The sequence below is a fragment of the Saccostrea echinata genome, unplaced genomic scaffold, assembly GCF_033153115.1.
Source record: "Saccostrea echinata isolate AGI-Se365-2 ecotype Australia unplaced genomic scaffold, CSIRO_AGI_Sech_v1 ptg000004l, whole genome shotgun sequence".
Lineage (NCBI taxonomy): Eukaryota > Metazoa > Mollusca > Bivalvia > Ostreida > Ostreidae > Saccostrea > Saccostrea echinata.
Genome location: NW_026889753.1, coordinates 6,345,469 through 6,361,515, shown reverse-complemented (window position 1 = coordinate 6,361,515; position 16,047 = coordinate 6,345,469). Strand labels below are relative to the sequence as shown.

Sequence of the window (16,047 nt, the reverse complement as noted above, 5' to 3'; positions counted from 1 at the left end):
GACTTTTCAACACTTTATACAATCATTCCCCTATATAAATTGAAGTCCAGGCTTTTTGACATCATAGACAGCTGCTTTTTCAATAAAAATGGAACTCGTAAATATACTTACCTTGTCATAAGTCATTTACAAAATTATTGTGTTAAAAGCACTCTGATTGTACACACAAGTACTCTGAAGTTGATATTAAAAAGATGCTTAAATTTCTTATTGACAATATCTATGTAGTTTTTGGAGATCAGGTCTTCCAACAGTCTTTTGCAATTCCCATGGGTACCAATTGCGCCCCCTTATTAGCAGACCTATTTTTGTATTCATATGAAGCAAAATTTATTCAAAAACTTCTACATGAGAAGAAGAAAACACTTGTGGCCTTCAACTCGACATTTCGATTTATCGACGACGTATTATCAATTCACACTAGTTACTTTAATACATATGTCGACTCGATATATCTCAGTGAGCTTGAGATAAAAGATACCATAGATTCTGACACATCTGTTTCATATTTAGATATTTTACTAGAAAAAGACGTTAATGGTAACCTAACAACAAATATTTATGATAAACGTGATGACTTCAACTTTTCAATCGTCAACTTCCCTTACTTATGTAGCAATATACCCTTATCACCTGCATATGGGGTTTATGTCTCTCAGTTGATTCGATACGCAAGAGCATGCTCTACATATGAACAATTTCTAAAACGAGGCAAGCTCTTGACAAACAAGTTGACTAAACAAGGATATCAACAGTCTCGTTTAAAGTCATCTTTTTGCAAGTTTTTCGGTCGATACAATGACCTTGTCAGCACATACAACCTGTCGTTGAGTCAAATGCTGACTAACGTTTTTCATACTGATTGTTAGGCCATTATTTATACACTGAACTGTCTACGGATATTTCCGGTTGTTTCCCGGTCACGACAAGGAGCACACGACAGGTGTGACCGGTCGGCGTGCGATGCTCACTCCATGGCACCTGATCCCACCTCTAAATTTTGAGGTTCGTGTTTGCTCTGCTCCAAATTCATATTGTTTCATTGGACTTTCGAGATTGAATACCGTTCGTAATCTTCATATTTCATGTTCGATATCTGGACATTGGTAGATTTTTTTTTGTAATAAAAAAAATTGGGAGCAATAGTCGATGAATATTAAGAAATACAACGTGTGGACTTCAACTTGAAGTATCGTGGAATACAACACTGAACCTTTTGTGACTGAGAATTTTACTAATATTTACTGCGCCAATTCCCTTGTTGACAAATATTAAGTTTAAGGAACAGACCGGTAATTTGAGCAGTATCATCTTCCGTTAAACGTCAGTTTAATTAGCAATATCCATAATCTCATATCCCAGTCTGTGTTCTGGTGACACTTCTGAAATTCGTTAGTTTAAATTTAATTCGATAGACTAAATTTTAGCATCTGTTAAAATAAATTCAAGAAATTTGTGATTACAGATAAAAAATTTTATAACGATTTCAAAAATTTGTAAAAGCGAATTCAAACATTTGTTATACCGAATTAAATTCTTTATACAATTCTTAAATCAGTTATAACGAATTTAATAGGTCGACAGGAATTCAAAAATTTATATCTCCAATTTAAAAATATTTTTGATAGGTCCTAATTGAGTTTCCGTAGGATACATATACAGAGATGAAATAAAAGGTGCATATGACAAATCAATAACACGCTATCAGAAGTACATCAATCTCTCATACCGACAACAGCAAGAGAAATGAAACAAATAGTGCGTTCCCAAATTACTTTTTGAAAGCAGTTTGAACACTTTAGCAATTTAGGGAAAAGGATATGAAAAAAAAAATAATCTTGCACACGCAGATTTCGAAATCTCAGAACAGGAAATTACAGAGAGATTAAGCTTTTGCCCTAATATCAAAGGAATTTCAAACGAAGACAACGACAATTTCAGTAGTTTGGTGCTGTTTTGCTCAATATGGTATCGAGTTGCTATCCACGATTGATTTATCACATAGCTAATAAATTAAACTTCCAGAGGGCTAAACAAAATCTCAATTGACAGTGGCGTTGGTAAATTATGCTAATAACTAACTCATGAAACATAATAATTTTCATTCTTCTTTTTTGATATGAAAAAAGAAAAATTAATTTTTATTTCAACATTTTCAATGTAAAGTTATTTAATCCAAAGAATACATTTCAGAATAATCAAGACTGATTGTATGATTGTTTTGCCTATTTTCTTGTTCCTATATAATTATTTATTTACAATATTTTAAAATATTAATGTTTTGTACCAGTGATACTTATCAAAGTTGTCATCGCAAATCAAATAAATATTAATATTCAAGTTTTACTGCAATAAAGTTATACTAGTATTTACACAACATCCGTGTTCTTATCATATTTTAATGTTCGTGAATTAGTTCATGCATACAACTTGTATGTAAATATTTCAAAAAAATTCTTCACATACACATACGAGAGAGAGAAAGAGAGATGGAGAACTTTGTCTAACTGTATTGATTTCTTTAATGTTTCTTGTCTGATTTACCTCTCTTCTTCCTCTCTTTTTTATCCTGAATCAGAAGTCGATTAGAATGGTAATGTGTTAAATATTGCAGGGCCTGACATAGGTCTTTAAAAGTATTTTACCAGAAATACTTCGAGTCAGCGTATTTCTACGACCACAAATACTACAAAGATATATGTACTGGATTTAGTTACTGAACCTAAATTTTCTAGAGAACGTGTATTTTTTTATTTACAGTTTTCTTTCTATGAGTTGAGTTTTTACTGTTATTATAAACTTATTGAGATGTTTTTCATATGTAGGCATTTTGAAATATTCACAATTCCAGTAAATATTAGAACTCATCAGTTTTCTACAAAAATTCTAGTTCTAAGATATTAAAGGTATTGAAAGTAATACTTTCAGAACTCTTATCGTTTCTTTTTACTTAAAAAATAATCATTTCTCCAAAATTCGGAATTCAATACCACTTTATTTTTTGTCCCTCGCTTTTGCAAAAGCGACGAGACATTTAAGGAGGGATTCTTCTCTTAAGAATACTTTTTCTTATATTTAAAAATCAATGAAATTTTCACAGAATCAAGAAGACAATATCACTAAGTGATGGTATCAGTTAGATTAAATTTGACCGTTTTATATTAGAGGCAAGGTCAGGTCAAGGTCAATACCTTTTCCCTGGACATTAAGAATAAAAAAATACTGTTGCCAATCATGCGATGCCTACTTCTATTTCAATAAATTAAATGTTTTTCTTTTTGCATAAAGAGATATAACCATATAGGGTCTATAAGATGATATTATCAAATTGGCATAAATAATTTAACTAAAATGGATATTGGCTAATCCGAATTTTCTCTATTTTTCTTAAAATTTTAAGATATTTTAGTTATTTTTATATGCTTCCTATATTTAATTTTTTCTTATTTTCACATATGGTAAAGTTGTCTCATAAAGATGCAAAATGATAAAAAAATAAAAAGTTTTGACCGTTTACCAAGAGAGAAAAAACACTTTTTATGGATTTATGGATCAAATCTGAACTTAGATTGGAAGCTTTTAAAAGCTAACATAATTGTAGTTTGTTTGGAAAATCGTATTTATTTGATATATTTTAAAACTTTAGTCCCTTATTATTAATTTAACTTACATTTTAAAATTTTTCTCCAAGTCTTTGATTGTGTAAAAATTATAACTAAATTCATTTTTCTATAATTATTTTGAGAGGCAGAAAAGAAGATATTTTCATACGCCGCCATTCCGACAAAAATATAGTCCCTGCTAGATTTCAAACTCAGTTTACCATTTCTATTTAAAGTTGTACAATTGTGATGAGGAAAGAAAAATATGACCTTTTAAATCTCTTACATCTAAATATATAAAACATATAAGCAAATATACTTAGAATATTTCATCTAGTCAGAAACCAAACAAGAATCCCTCCTTAAAGAGCCGCTCTCTATAAGCGTCAAAATTAGTCTGTCCGTCTGTCTGTCACTAAAACTTAAACCTTGGTCATAACTTTTGAATGAGAAAACATATGGCTTTTATATTTAAGATGTACATAACCTGTGACAATCCCTTTCCATTATGATTTTTGACCTCGTGACTTTGAAATATGCCCTACTTTTCTAAAGATTTAACATTCAATTTGGTTATGACTTGTGAATGAGAGAAGATAGGGTATTTAGACGAGGGGTGATCAAAAAGTTCGCGAACTATCTCTATATTTACAAAACCACAATTCATATAAGAAAGAAATTTGGCACTCATATAGTCATACAAATGTTCTATAAATAGCTGATATTATGTGATGTTTTGCTCCATGTTTGTGACGTCACAACGTGAAAATGACGTCTGTATGTAGATGACTAGTGACAAAAAATTGTTGACTCAGTCGTACTCGAGCAACGAACGGCTTTTAAGTTTTTTGCATATCTTGGAAATTCCTTTGCAGTAACATATAATAAAATGGTAAAAGGTTTATGAAGACAAAAGACTTGCCAGAAGTTCAATCATTAATTGGATTGATTGTTTTAGTGAAGGCAGGGAAATGGTTAAAAATGATGCTTGTTCTGTTGCCCGGTGAAAGCAAGTTGGGGGAGAGATTTGTCCTTAGTTCAGCAATTTGATATAAATGTTCGCCAAGTCACAGTTAGAAAAATAGTTGAATATCTTAAAAATAGTATAATTATTAAATCCCTAAAATATTGTTCGCTTTAGGCTTTTTACGTATCAGATATGATAAAAAGAAGGCGCCCATGCTTTATTCACATTGGATAAACGACGCTCCCAAGACAGAGGACACGGGGTTTGATGGTCACCATGCTCATTCTGGGAAAGGATGTCCTTATCCACCCATCCTATTGCCGAGATTTAGCAATTTATGACAAATGGACTGTTCTTGTTATAAAAAGTAACCTTCATGGTAAGAAATGTAAGAGTCGGAAAAATCTAAGCTTCTGTGAACAGAACGCTACGGGGCATATCACGTGACCGTGCCCCCACGTGCCAAACGATTCCTACGGGCCTGGAACACATTGATGTTCATGTTAAGGAAGCTCTAAATACTGCACACTAAAGAGTTCTATATGTAGGGTAGTTTTATTGAGTTAGAGTGATCTGCCTTTAGAAGAAAAATAGAATAAATGGGAATCTACAGTTAATGACACAATTTCTTATGAGTATTCTTAATATTCTTAAAGATTAAGCAATTGAATACATTATTTCCATTTATTTTCCCGATGCAAGTAAACAACAGTGATTTCTGTTCACAAATAGTTCATTGTCTTTGAACATTTTTTTTCTGCAGAAATAAGGCAGGCACCCTATGTTGAAAATGAACTAGATACACTGAATATGTTCACCTTTATATGATATATTTTCCTCAAAGTCCAAAAAGCATTTTTCATTAGTGTTTAGAGCTTCCTTAAAAGCAATGATAACATAAACCTATATCTTCTACACATGTACATTAAGATGTTAGTTTGTCATTTGTTATGAAATACATGATAAACAATAGCACAGCATTACCATATACGTGCCCTGATTGAATCTATACTGAAAGGAAAAAGAAACGCATATTGACATTTTTAGAAATTTTAATCATAATTTGAATAATGATCAACAAAATAATGTAAAATTTAGACATACAAACAATGTTAATCAACAAAGAAATGTTTGAGACTTCGGTATTTTACGCAAAAATACATTCTTTGGGGGTGGGGGGGGGGTGTTCTTTCCTCAGAATTCAGTATTTAATACCGACTGTGTCCATAGCGTGCTGCAATTGCTGCACGGAGTCTTCTGTGCATGGAGTTTATGAGTCTGTTAACTGTTCTTATTGGGATGTTATCCCACTCTTCTGTCACTGCTTGTGCAAGTTCCTAAGTGTTGTTCGAAAGGTTTTGAAGCTGTCGAACTCGTCTATCAACCTCATCCCATAAGTGTTCGATGGGGGAGAAGTCGGGGCTGTATGGAGGCTATTCAAATGTTGTTTGTTGCCAGAAATCGCGACATATCCGTGCAACATGTGGGCGAGCATTGTCCTGCTGTAGAACAAGATTGTGCCGACGCACAAAGGGAACAGCGAATGGTTGCAGGACAAAACGTATAGCCGTTAGAGAGCAGTCAACAACTACTAAAGGCGTCTTAAGTCCATGAGATATTCCACCCCACATCATTATGGACCCTCCCCCAAATCGATCTCGTTTCATGACGCATGCGTCGGAAAAACGTTCACCCTTGCGCGGAAAAGGGTGAATCTAGACTCATCAGAGAATAGAACATTTCTCCAGCGTTGCAAGGGAACGATGTCTATGTAACCAGTCCATTCGAACATCCCTACGCTTGCGCGTCAATGGCAAATCTTTGTACGGCCTGCGCGCTCTAAGACCCGCCTCCCTCAGCCTATTTCGTACCGTTTTTGCACTTATTCGTGTATTGTTTCTTCCTCGGAAATGAGCAGCAGTTTCTACAGCCGTTTGGAAACGATTCCTTAGATGGTGAGACGAATTTCTCTGTCTTGGCGCCGAGTCGTTACCCTCGGACGTCCACTTCTAGGGCGATCATGTTAGAATTCATGTTGTCAGCATCCGACGTCTAAGACGAGATATGGTTGACTGTGGAACGTTAAATCGTTCAGCGACAGAAATGTGATCTTTCCCTCGTAAGAGTAACCCTATTGCTTCACCCCTCTGAGGTTCGTTCAAGCGAGGCATTGTAGCAAGTTGATGTCAACACAAATAAAGTGCGGAACTTTTGCACATAAACGTCGAATATTCAAAAATGATCAACATTGATTTCAAATTGTAACACGTGTACCTAGAGCCCAAAATTTCATGCTTTATTCGAACACGCTCTTTTCATGGTTGAATGATTTTCCATTCATGAAACTCTAGCCGACACTCAATAGAACAGATAAAAACAATATTTAGCTTGCGTTTTCTTTTCATGTAAATAGAGTACCAAAAATTAAAATATGCGTTTCTTTTCCCTTTCAGTATAGATAGCTTGATTACTAGTACAACCAAGAAATTGTACAAGAGGAGGACAATAAGCTTTCAGTGCATGATTTAAAAGTGAACTTATGGTTTGCTTTACTTTGTGAAATGTACTGATTGTGCTATCATAAGAGTCAAGCTTAAACTTATAACAAATTCAGGCACTCATTATGACCAACAACAAAAATCAAAGACAGCCACTGAAAGAGTGTTTTATCATTAAATTAATATCATTGTTATTGTTGACTGATTTTTATTCACGAGTTATAAATCCTTTTGCAAATGTTGTAGTGGGAGGCTATATTGATGAAATTAAGGAATAATAGAAAGAGGCAAGAGGCCATGCTCCTTGACGGTCACCTGAGTATTTCAGGTAATGACCATTTTGTCTCAACACTCTTACACTTGTTTTCAGGTTTTATTCAGAGAGCTGTCAGGGATCTGGATTTTACTTAAATAGTGTTTGCATCTATTACATGTCAATTTCTGTCTTTATGAAAGCTAGAATTTGTGGCCTTGGTGTCACAGTATTTTACCAATAGATACAATATTCTTTTCAATGCTTGTGGGTAGAATATGCTGTTGTTTAAAACCTTCCATCTGATGATAATTTCTCACTTTAACCATGATTAATGGCGAAAATAGAATCCAGACGCATTTGCATTATTGTTTTCTGCGATATGCTAAATTTAGTGCTGCAAATTAATATAAATCACACGGAGAATTTAACGCGAATTAATTTAATTCGAATTAATTCAATGCTCAACAAATATTACTTCACATTAGCTCCGTGTGAAAGCTAAGCGAAGCTAATTCAAATAAATTTTGACGCATGCGTATGACAAAATTATATTACATGGCACATATCAGTTGTCAGATATAGGTACTTAATATGCTATTTTTGAACAAAAACAGAGAAAAACTATTAATCTCCAAAATGTGTACAGATAGCATGTATCTGCTCTGCACAAGGGTGACGTCATTTGAAAGTGACGTCATAATAACCCACTGATGTAACAGGAGACGAAAAATGCGACGGACCAGACCGGGATACGAACCCGGACCCCCTGAATCTCTAATCAGGTGCTCTACCAACTGAGCTATCTGGCCACCGGCGATTGAACCTGTCTGACCGCCATATTCTTCCTTCCTTTAAAGGTCTTCGGCCCCCGAAGACACCAACGCAGGCTCTTCCCTGGCAGGTTTTTCACCTGTCACATCAAGAGCATGGCACGGAACCAAATGTAACAGGAAAGGAGAAAAATAAGACGGACCAGACCAGGATTCGAACCCGGGCCCCCTGAATCTCCATTCAGGTGCTCTACCAACTGAGCTATCTGGCTACAGGGATCAAACCTGTCTGACCGCCATACTGAATAAAAGACTGTAGAAATAAAGTTATAATGCACATTAGTTTCCTGCGCATTAACTGTCATTTGATCGCAGATTTTTAATTTACTGAATGAATGAAATATTTCATGCGCATTCATATGAACAATGCCTTCAACCACAGGTATATCCTAACCCGTATGAAGGAGTCCAGGCGCGTAGCTAGGCGTACGCAAGTGCTTAAACATCATTTTCACAAAATAATAATAATAAAAACAAAAAATAAAATCCATCATAAATCACTCAATACTTTTTCTTCTTTACCGTTAATTTCATGATGAGGAAATAAGCATTCTAAAAGTTGAAACTCGAATTATTTTAACTTTCCTTTCTGGATACTAGTACTCAAAATTAAGTGTCTGAAATGCTAAAAAACTCGCCAACTTCCGGGAGCTTTGCCCCCTGGGCCCCACCAGAGCTTTTCCCTGGACCGATTGGGGGCCTTAAGGCGGCCCCAAACGCCCAGCCTTGATTTGCTTCCACATTAAACACCCCCTAGCTACGCCCCTAGAGTCCGAGTAATCAAATTAAAGTGACTGAATATATTCCTAGCTGTCTTATTGGAATGATTGATTGTATGTTGTTTTACGTCCCATTCGAGAATTTTTCACTCATATAGAGACGTCACCATATACCGGTGAAAGGCTTCAAATTTTGACCTTTACTCGGCACTTGGGGCCATTGAGCAGTGAGGGATATTAATCGTGCCAACGCCTGCCGTGACACGGGGCCTCGGTTTTTAAGGTCTCATCCGAAGGACCTGCAACTTTCAATTCAAAGTGCCGAGCGCATGGCGAAGGAACAGTTGCTTCCTATTTTTTATCGACTTAGGTCTGTCGCGGCCGAGATTCGAACTCGCGACCTACCGATCACGGAGCGAGCACTCTACCGACTGAGCTACCGTGAACGGTTCTTATTGGAATGAAACAAAATACAAACACAGATGTGTTTGATAAACCTCAAACACTAAAAGCATGTCAAGAATCAAGATATACTTGTATTACTTTTAAATGAACTACAGGTACATACTACAGTTATATAAGTTATCGAATTTAAGAAAGTCACATGCACTTCGCGATGGTCATAATTTTTCATAAGAGTATTGTTGTGCGCCTCATAAAAGATCGTCTGCTGAAAATTACCATTATAATATAAGAAAAGATGGCATAAAAGCCTTACAAAATGATGATATAAATATAACTTGGTGTCAGACTTTGATGATAAACTGTCGAACCCTTCAGACGTTACAATATACAGTATTGCTTATCATACATGACTTTAACCCCGGTCTCTCGCTTGCTAAGCCAGCATCATACCCCTAAACCACGGAGGCACTTGATTATACGGAAGATTAAATGCAAACATTAGGTCACATATAATGTTTATATTCACATATTGTCAAAATTTTACACAATACATGTTGTCTAATTTAGCCTTTACTAAACAGTTCTAATAGATGTAATTAGAATATAAAGTCCGCCGACAACCTGTATTATACGTACATGTAATAACTCTCCACATGCCCCTGTTCTAAAAATAGTACCAAGCGACCTTAAATACAATAAATATTAAAAAAAACGGGGCGGGACACTTTTAGAGGGACGAGAGAGGCCATAGGGAGTTATGGTATAAAATTTCATTGCAAAAGCTCAAAAGTTTCTTGAGCTATCGCCCGAAAACGAAAGTGTTTCACACAGACGGAATTTATAAATTAACGACCTTGAACTTTGACCTCAAAGCAATAGGGGTCTTCCTTAGGCCACAGGGAATTGTTGTGTAAAATTTCATTGCAAAACCTCAAAGAATTCGCGAGATACAGCGCGGAAACGAAAGTGTTAAAACAGACAGAATTTATTTATTTATGACCTTGACCTTTGATCTTTTGACCTCAAAATTACTCGAGTTCTTTTTTAGGCCATTGTGAGTTGCTTTGCAAAATTTCATTGCGAAAGCTCAAAGGGTTCTCGAGATATCGCGCGGAAACGAAAGTGTTACAGACAGACAGAAAATACAGACGGACGGACGGACAGACCGACCCAAATTAATATCCCCCACTTTCAGTGAAAGCGGGGGACAATAATTTTGCAAATGACCAATAACAAGTAAGTAAATTTACGAGTTCCATTTTTATTGAAAAAGCAGCTGTCAATGATATCGATACAATGACCTTGTCAGAAGATACAACCTATCATTAAGTCAAACGCTGACTGCATGACGTTTTTCATATATACTAATTGTTAGGTCATTATTTACACACTGAATTGTCCACGGATTTTTTTTTCGTTTTCCCGATCATGACAATGAGCACACGGCGGGTATGACCGGTCGGCAGGGGATGCTCATTCCTCCATGGCACCCGATCCCTCCTTTGATGTTTTTGGAGGTCAGTGATTGCTCTGCTCCCGATTTTTGTTGCCTAAATGAACTTTAATCTTGAATACTGTTTGTTATCTCCATATTTTCAATCAAGGGATAAGGTGAACATATTTTTTTTTACAAAACGTTCAATAATTCAATATTTCAAACCTGAAAACGTGTACTGTTACATGTAAATCGATGTTATGAAATTCAGTTTAACCATCAGCTGTGTTTTATATCCGAATCATTAGAATAGATATGTCTAAGGTAAAGTTATGAATTCCTACTTATTACACTTAAAAGTCTTAGTGAGACTACTACTCTAAAATTCACCTGCTTCTCTGAACCAAACTTCACCTTGAACTAATGTTTTTATAATTTTAACTTAGTAAAAGTCTTTATACAATATTGAGATTTTTGCTAATTATTTGATAAAATTAAAAAAAAATATTACTTGAATACTCTGAGAAGACCACATTACCATGTTTTTCATTTTCATTTTGCACATATATACCGTTCACGGTAGCTCAGTCGGTAGAGCCCTTGCTCCGTGATCGGAAGGTCGTGAGTTCGAATCTCGGCCGCGACAGACCCAAGTCGATAAAAATAGGTAGCAACTTATCGCCATGCGCTCGGCACTTTGGAGTGAAAGTTGCGGGTCCTTCGGATGAGACCTTAAAAACCGAGGCCCCGTGTCGCGGCGGGCGTTGGCACGATAAAGATCCCTCACTGCTCAATGGCCCTAAGTGCCGAGTAAAGGTCAAAATTTGAAGCCCTCCACCGGTATATGGTGACGTCTCTATATGAGTGAAAAATTCTCGAATCATTTTGCACATAAAAATGAATGACATGTTCAGATTTTCATATTATATTATTCTATCACAAAATAGGGTTTCAGATAAGGTATAACGTACAATGCACCTATATCTAATAAATTAAAATAATATCACAACAATGTCTATAATTATTCGCCGTCACGGTAGCTCAGTCGGTAGAGCGCTCGCTCCTTGATCAGAAGGTCGTGTGTTCGAATCACGATTGACCTAAGTCGATAAAAAAAAAGCCCCAGGTAGCAACTGTTTCTTCGCCAAGCGCTCGGCACTTTGAAGTGAAAGTTGTGGGCCCTTCGTATGAGACCTTAAAAACCGAGGTCCCATGTCACGGTATTCGTTGGAACGGTCAAGAACTCTAACTGCTCAATGGCCCTGAGTGCCGAGTAGAGGTCTAAATTTGAAGTCCTTTTCTAATATATGGTGACGTCTCTGTATGAGTGAACAAATTCTCAAACGGGACGTAAAACAGCCTACAATCAATCAATCAATCTACAATTATTCTGAATCCTGCAAAATGATTGTTTCTTCTAGAAATGAATCTTAAAATAGCAATATTCTTTTCTGTACATGCTTTTAAACTACAGTGTCAACGAAAAGAAAACAAGAGCTATACCTGGGAATTCAAGTCTAGTGTCTACGGTCTCACCGTTATGTCTCTGATATTGAGCTGTAATATAGATTTGCAAACTGAGTCGTGCATCTTCGGTCTACCACAGATTGCCTCCTTCACAAGTATGCGTAAAAAGGAAGTATGATGCAGAGGATTGTGTAATGACACCTAAATGCTAATGTGCTATCGTTGTCTAACTCTTCTCTGGTAATATCATATTGAAAGAAGGGTTGAAGACGACTTTCCTGTATGTCGTTAGGAGAATCCTTTGTGGATAAAACATTCATAGGAAGAGACATAAAAGAGATTAACGAGAAAAACGACATTACAGTACACAAAATGCCAGACGGACTCTAAACGTAGACATTCTTGGTCAGCAGTAAAGTATAATTCGCTTAGTCAAAATAAAGTCAAAATTTATGTACCTATGTGTATGAATCTTTCCTTTTTCTTAGTTTGACGTGTCCTAATTATTTTAAACATTTAATTCATGAATATAAAAATGATACTACACATATCATACACAATTTCCTTATGAATTCAAAATATATCTAAGTTTTCAGACAATCAAACCTAGTTCTGCATTTTAAAGAGGCTGGGGGGTTGTGGCCATTTTTAGACTATATTGATCTCCTTTAGAAGAAGAGCTCCATATGAAGATATACAAAAATGATCAAATTTTAAAACTAAAATTTTTGAAATTTTTCTTTGCCAAATGATAGTTGACAGCTTAAGATATCATATCTAAAAAATTAAGTTAAATCTGGTGGTTAATTTGTGGTTAATTTGTTGACCCTCCAGCCTCCTTAAAAGTCTTTAATTTGTCTTTCTCAATTTTGGTGTTTATATGGGTCTGATTTTGTCCTGCGAGGATTTATGACATTGCGAGGATTTATGACATTGATCACTGTTTTATCTGCACCTTTTTGTTGAAACAAATACATGTACAGCATTTCCTTTTTTCGAAGAGAATGTTCCAATCAATGCAAAGTTTTGGATAGCTATTACATTTATTCCTTATAATTTCATATTCTTTCATTTTGTAAAAAAAAAATAAGAGTTTTTCTTTTCAAAAACGCCTTTAAATTGAAATTACATCAAGCGAATTGATATGTTTTTGACGTAAGTCATTGTGACGTAGCAACAGATGTAATACGATTCGAACGATTTTTTTCTAACCAAGCAAATGGCGCATTATAATGAAAAATATGGAGATAACGAACAGTATTCAAGCTCAAAAATCCATTAAACAATACAAAATAGGAGCAGAGCAAACACAGACTTCCAAAACATCAGAGGTGGGATCAGGTGCCATGGAGGAGTGAGCATCCCCTGCCGACCGGTGTCGCATAATTTAGGTTCCGGATACTTTGCGTTCCGGCCGGAACCTTAAAATCATAATATTGGTTCCGGATTTTACTGTAAGTTTGGTTCCGGCCATGGCTGCAATCTTCGAATAGCGGTATCTCTCAATTATTAATTGCCAGAATTCGTTCTACACTGAATCATAGAAGTAGTTTTTTCCTTGAGGATTAAGCATGGCGCAGCGGCATGCCATTCTCATGTGGCGCAATGTTCTTTTTATAAGGCGTCATGCCCTTTTTGTACAGCCATTTTTAAAAATAAATGAATTAAATAGTCCAAATAAAGATCGTGAAATACGCTTTCTGATACATATACACCGAATAAAATTTGGTCGCAAGAAAGGCTTTGTTTATCTAATGCATACAAATTAAGTCCCTTTGTTTATTTAGTGCATGTCAGGTGTGAATTTCTCGCTTGAATGCACGCAGACCTGGTATTTACAGGGTAAAGAGGACAGAAGATAAACTAGACTGAGATTACAAAAGCCTAGAAAGAAGCATAATGTCAAAGATAAATTTGATCAGTAAATTTTAATTTTATATAATCTGATAAAGTAAAGAATTAAATACAAAATGGTATATGTATTTACAGAGATGCATTCTCTGTTTAAATGATATTACAAATGTTGCAAATTCCACTATGTCGAGCCTCGAATACATGGCTTCCATTCCTCATAGATATTATCACTTGGCATGAAAATATGATTTATATTCCATTAGAAATAAACAAACATAAAAAATATAATTCTCTGATGAAGATAGTTATATAATTTTTGTGATAAATTAACAATGGATATTTCAGGAATATGTGGTTTATTCTGCAATGAAACAAACATGAAAACAAAACGATATGGTTTATTCCCTTAGAATGAACAAACACAAGTAATTAATGAAAATTATGTTGTTGTTGTTTTTTAAAGTCCGTAGGAAGAGAAAAAAACAAGGTTGAAATATGAAAAGTAAAGACTAGCAATGTTGACTGTGAAAATAGCAGTGAGGTAAACTGAATTAGCTCAAATATTTTAGTAAAATCAAGATTTTAGCAAATTTTAAATGATTTTTTTTTATGTTTTAAAGGCCTTGAAATGGACTTTTCTGGGGTGACACGAAACGCCGAAATGTCGGGTTTCTGCCGAAATGTAAGTAGAATGCGCCGAAATGACTGATGAAATTCTGCAATGACTGTGGATATCAATTGATACGGATACTAATACCTCACAAACATAAACTTTTTGAGGTCAATCCTTACCCTTAAGGTTTTAGAGCCCATTTTATCGTAAATATTGAAGGAAGTCAGCCGCCTTCGTTCGTACGTTATAACAACTCTCATTTCATCTTCAACATCCCCCCCCTGAAATATTTTTAGATCCACGCATGTTCACTTGAACACATTCTACACATTCCACTCTCCCTAAGTATTTTATTATCATGACGTCCTGTCTCATTTTCAAGATTATAAGATGAAAGCCTAATTCGTCTAACTTGAAATGGAGCTGTGCAGTTTTAGACTAACGAAAATTACACGCCGCATTTTAGTTTCACGGGGGGAGGGGGATATTTTCCATTTTCCACTGCATTCTATAGCGGAAAACATGTTCTAACAGAATTACAGAATAATCTCTTCTTCTTCCCAAATAATTATTGTTTTGAAACTTCGTTTATTTATATATATCATTCAGATATGCCTTTTGAAAACTGAGTTCTGAATACATGGTATAAAAAATTTTAGCGGGGAAAAATGGACGTTTTAGCGAAAAATGTGACATTTAAGGAGGCTGGGGGGTCAACAAATTAACCACCAGATTTAACTTAATTTTTTAGATATGATATCTTAAGCTGTCAACTATCATTTGGCAAAGAAAAATTTCAAAAATTTTAGTTTTAAAATTTGATCATTTTCTATATCTTCATATGGAGCTCTTCTTTTTAAAGGAGATCAATATAGTCTAAAAATGGCCACAACCCCCCAGCCTCTTTAAGCGGAAATTAAAATACATACTTACATTCAACAAATTGTTAAGTAAAATATAATTATATCTATGCCTCTTCCGTTAGCCAGTCGGGTTAAGTTTTCTGCCCCCCTAGGCTAGGATTTTGCACAGGCTTAACAATACTATTAATTTCTCAGGATTGTAAAATACAAATCTGTATCTGTATTACATTTCCTCTTCAGAGTTATTATTACAAATGCTGATAAGTGCACTTACCTGTATAAATAAAAATGAGCTGAATTATATTCAATAGTTTTTAGCCGTGACCTTGAAACCTTTGCTAGAATCGGGATCTTAGAAATTTTAAAGTTCGTCATATTTTGCTGGCATTACATTGACTGTTTAAAAAATAAATTTTATCCGAGAAAAAAAAATCCACAAAATTTTTCACTCAATTATTACAGGAAATTGCTTTTCTTCATATTAAATACTTTATAAATAAATTTTCCGCTGAAATTAATGTCTATTCACACCTTTGCA

At 35.1% G+C, this 16,047-nt stretch overlaps 1 non-coding gene across 1 annotated transcript; it reads right to left on the bottom strand.

Annotated features, from left to right (window-relative positions):
- Window positions 1-8,059: 8,059 nt before the first annotated feature.
- Window positions 8,060-8,132, bottom strand: Trnas-aga (transfer RNA serine (anticodon AGA)). The gene has a single exon. It is a non-coding gene; the product is annotated as a tRNA-Ser (tRNA).
- Between the last annotated feature and the right edge of the window lie 7,915 nt (window positions 8,133-16,047).